The following is a 4,715-nucleotide window of genomic DNA, read 5'->3' as shown; positions in this document are numbered from 1 at the left end:
TTGCTTGTGCGCCCCTCCTGACTGGCAAAGCTCTCTGCATCCTATCCTGGAGGCCCAGGTACCACACGTAAGAAACCCCATTTATATCCTTTTCCCACATAAAAGGAAGGCTAAAATCATCTCCCCCTGCATGTAACACTGCTACAACCGGTGGCCTATCCAACTTAACAAACTTGTGAATTTCCAGATCTACTCTACTAGGACACCAGGTGATGAGAATTCAATGACAACCACCCAACCAATACCCATTCAAAGCCTTCCATGCCATATTTGAACCAAAACGCCTAACTTGACATCTTCTGATAGATGGGGCCCCACTTGCAAAAGTAGGGAAAATTTAATACAGAACCAAGCAAAACTCCCTCTGTCTTAGCCCCCCCCCCACTCCATACTGCTGAAGAGGCAGACCACGTAGACCCTGTCATACTTAGCCTAATTAATCCTGTGAGTAGCCCATAGTAATATTCCATAAAACTGGTGGGACAGCCCCGCGTTGTCCACCGCCCATCTACAACCAGTGCATTCAGGCTCAAACCAACACGTTTCCGAATCGACACACTCCTTCATTAAACTGCCAACAAAGCCCTCGCTTTCTAATTACTGGGGATTTGAAGGACACCGAATCACAGACCCTACTAAGAAAGGACTGATCACCAACCCGAGATGACATCATCAGCTTCATCAAAAAGCTAATTTCCCTGTGCTCCCAACAATTTAATGACACCTTTTCCTCGGACACCTTTTCCCCAATCACACCAGCCAAAATTGTAAACACCCGCAACCAATTTCTGAATGTACGAAGAGTCAACTGATGACGACTCACCACCTCCTCCTCTTTTTCTACCCTCGATACCCTGAACCCAATCCAAATTGAAACACACCAAGGAAAACATTGAAAATATTTTCAAATACTCACCCCTGTAAATCTTTTCTTGTACTTCAATTTGAGCTTCAAATCAGCCGCGTCACCAACAACCACCTGCTTTCCCTCTCACCTATCAAAGTACCGTATTTTTCGGCGTATAAGACGCTCCGGCATATAAGACGCACCCAATTTTAAAGGAGGAAAATCTAGAAAAAAAAGATTCTGAAATTTATCCCCTGCTGATCATCCCTTCCCACTTACCGGTCCGTTTCTCTCCGCCGGCTTGCTTCCGGGATCGCGGGGGCACGCTTGCTCTCCCAGCTTGCTTCCGGGATCGCGTGTGCAGGCTTCTCCTCGCTGGGTCTGCAGGAAGACACGCGCTGCAGCCAGGAGGAGAGGAGAGAAGACGAGAAGCACGCAGGATCGCGGGATTGCGGTATCGGGTAAGTATGTTACCGGTTTTAATTATTTTTTAAACCTGCATTCGCCGTATAGGACGCACCCACTTTTCCCCCCCAGTTTTGGGGAAGAAAAAGTGCGTCTTATACGCCGAAAAATACGGTAGCTGGTGCAAAGTCACAGCACCAGCCACCATTACTGCTGAGGCTAAAATAGCCTCTGTTCCCTTCATGAGCTCCTGAAAGTGCTGCATGTTCTATCAGCCAGAAAGTGAGTGCTGCGCTTGGCAGCTCAACAGGGAACACAGGCACGGGATGCTGCAGGACAGTTTAGCTGGGACCACTGTGAAAACAAGAACTGTGACAGTCGTCCTCCTCCACTGTAGAAAGCTCCTCTTCCAAGCACTCTTCATCCATAACTGGCCGAGATGACATCCGGCAGTGCCCTACAAGTTAACTGATTGGTACTCTAGGAAATCACCAGCTTTCCGCAAAACAAGAAACAAGCCTGTTTATAAAGATTCTGTTTCAACAAATAAAGCCAGTGTAATTAGGTTTAGATGAAAGAAGCCACTCGGCTAACAAATCACAAACTATTACTGGACTAAAAGGTTAATTATGGAGTTGTATCCCTGCCATCTGACTAGAAATGGCATATAAGTCAATGAATGGCTGGATTGCACAGGGGTTTCCTAATGTCAGAAACTCTTAAGCTGAACTCCAAGAGGACACCTTAGACAGTACAGATATGAAATACAAAGATTTAGTTTACCTACCAATAGATTAGTATATTTGTCTATCGATTTGTGAGATTTACACATTTGGGCCAAAAAAGAACATCCCTGTCTAAGTGGAGGGAGCTGATCTTTCTCTGCTGCAATTTTTATGTACATTTTTCTACCCACCCTTACCCTGTGACTGGGCAATAAAGGCAACATAGGGATAAGAACATCTATCTGTCAATCTGTTCTTTTTTCTTGAGTGTTTCTTGCACTAGAACACCATTTTAACTCCCAATAAACCTATTTTACAATACACCCTAACACACATTGAGGCTGATTCATCAAGCAAAATCGGAAGCTCGCTCGCGCATTCGTATTCGCGATCCGAAATCGTAAGCCTGTGAATGAGTACAATATAACCTAAAAAAGTATTACTTACCCAAAAGAAGATGAAGCATTAAAGATTCTAATTGACCTGTAAAGGACTGTAGATATGCACAGAACAGAGAGCAGGTGTGCGCTAATTATTTGCTATGATCTCACCATTGAGCTTAACAGATCCTCCTTAATCGCGCAACTGAAATCTAATCGCCTTAATTGGCAGATTTGCGACCCCTATTGCTCATTATTATCAAGGCAGGAATCCGGCTGGCAGTGAGGCGGCGAGTGTACAAGCGCGGGAAACCGGCTCGCTGGAAGGGCGAAAGTACGCGCGACCAGCGAGTGCGGATTTCATTGATAAATTAGGCCCAATGTATCATACTTACATCTCCTATGCATTCCCATGTTAAACAAAACTTTCTCCATGGATTTCATAGGGCTTATAAATGCAGTGATCAGGGGACAGAAAACAAATTAAAGAGACATTGATATGAAGCCTTGGTTAAATCGCAGATAATGTGTTTGGCTCTCTGGTAATTTATTAATGTGTATACATGAACTGCTAGGTGAACGTAGATCTTTCTCTTGTTCTATAACATTTTCCCTGGCAGGTTATCATTATTATAATAATTTGCCAATACTGATATATGTCCCGCAGAAAAAAATGTATTACACCTTCAAGAGGTGCTGGATGAGATAATTAGCATTTTTCTATTTTCTTTTCAAACATTTATTATATTGATAGTGAATAACAGAGCAGATAGATAAATACTGAATTATATCATCAACATATCATCATCAACAACGGAGCATGTCATCCAGCATTACCCTTATTTATTGAATGGCTTATTTATTGCATGCCAATGGAGTGTCTCCATTGAGAGTTCATCAGAGTTCAGTTCCCACGGTCACCAGGCTGTACTTATCATTGATCGTTATCAGCGTGTTTGCGATCCCCAGGCATTAGAGGTTAATTAACCTCTAGTGCCCCGGGATTGCAGTGGAACTGCATTTGAACTCTCAATGGAGTTTCCCCATTGAGAGTTCATTTGAGTTCAGCTCCCACGGTCTGAACCCGGTCGGTCACAGCTGATAGGAGGCACGCGAGTGCTTTCAATCAGCTGTGACTGCAGATGAACTCTCAATGGAGTTTCTCCATTGACAGTTCATCTGCAGTTCAGTTCTTATGATCACGGGGCTGATAAGTACAGCCCGGTGACCGTGGGAGCTTTGCGGTCAGAGATATTCTCTATCTAAGAACACATACTACAGTTACGCTAGGGCTGCAAAAGCAATTAGGGGAGTCAACTCTACTCCCCTGATTGCTTTTGAAGTTTTTCACAGTCACGAAAAAAAACCCGAATCCCCCCCCCCCCCCCATAGACTTGGTGTTCGAATTTGGTGTTCGATCACCCAAAAAATATTGGGCTATTCGATTGAAAAGCTGCTGAATCGAACATTCAGCTGTTCGACAAACACTAGTAGCCATATGTCAACCCTTACACTATAACAGCCTGGTGAGCTGGCAGGTTTGTATGTCTCTTGCTTTCGGATCCAGGTTGGCTGGGCACTCCATTACTCACACTGTGCTAATCTTCCACCTTACATTTTGTCGCTCCAATTATATAGATTATTTTTCCTGTGATATAATCCCTGTGCTAAATTTGTTCTGTGCTGACACCTCAATCAACAAAACTATGATACTGGCTAATATTGCAGCAATTTCCCTTAGCTTCTTTCTTCTGATGAAAACTTCTTACATAAATATTATATAAGCTAATAATGAAAAAGCAATTGATGGAAGGAATAAGGCCTTTTCTACATGTGTCTGTCATATACCAGTGGTAGCATTGTTTTATATGCCTTGTGTGTTCACTTACATGCGTCCCAAATCAAAATCTTCTTTTGATGGGGCAGTGGCTATGTTTTACACAGTGATCACCCCTTTACTAAACCCAATTATATATAGCCTAAGAAACAAAAAAGGAAAGGAAGCCTTAAAAAAATTACTATGTTACTTAGAAAACTGTACTGAAATGTTATGTGAATTATTTTTACATCATTGTTATTTGATATGATTTTATTTATATAGCTATAAAAGGCAGAAATCAGTGCAATGATGTGATTTGTTATGAATAAGTCCATGGTCTATGTATAAAAATTAATAATAAAATAATCATAAATCATAATCATAATAAATAAGTTATCAGTTTGCATCTCATTTTATACACCTGATAGCACAAAAGCTAACAGGATAACCACACACAGCAGAATGACAATACTACTGATAACTATGAGCCAATGGTCAGGCTGCAACAAGAAGTGATTTTCTGAAAGTGTAGCTATACC

The 4,715-nt window shown here is 42.2% G+C and overlaps 1 pseudogene; it reads left to right on the top strand.

The window, feature by feature from the left end:
- Nucleotides 1-1,515: 1,515 nt before the first annotated feature.
- LOC140332667 (olfactory receptor 10G6-like) lies at nucleotides 1,516-4,444 on the top strand (annotated as a pseudogene).
- The last annotated feature ends 271 nt before the right edge of the window (nucleotides 4,445-4,715 follow it).

The sequence above is a fragment of the Pyxicephalus adspersus genome, chromosome 6 (assembly GCF_032062135.1).
Source record: "Pyxicephalus adspersus chromosome 6, UCB_Pads_2.0, whole genome shotgun sequence".
Taxonomy (NCBI): domain Eukaryota; kingdom Metazoa; phylum Chordata; class Amphibia; order Anura; family Pyxicephalidae; genus Pyxicephalus; species Pyxicephalus adspersus.
The sequence above is the reverse complement of the archived record's forward strand: the minus strand, read 5'-3'. Positions and strand labels throughout refer to the sequence as shown.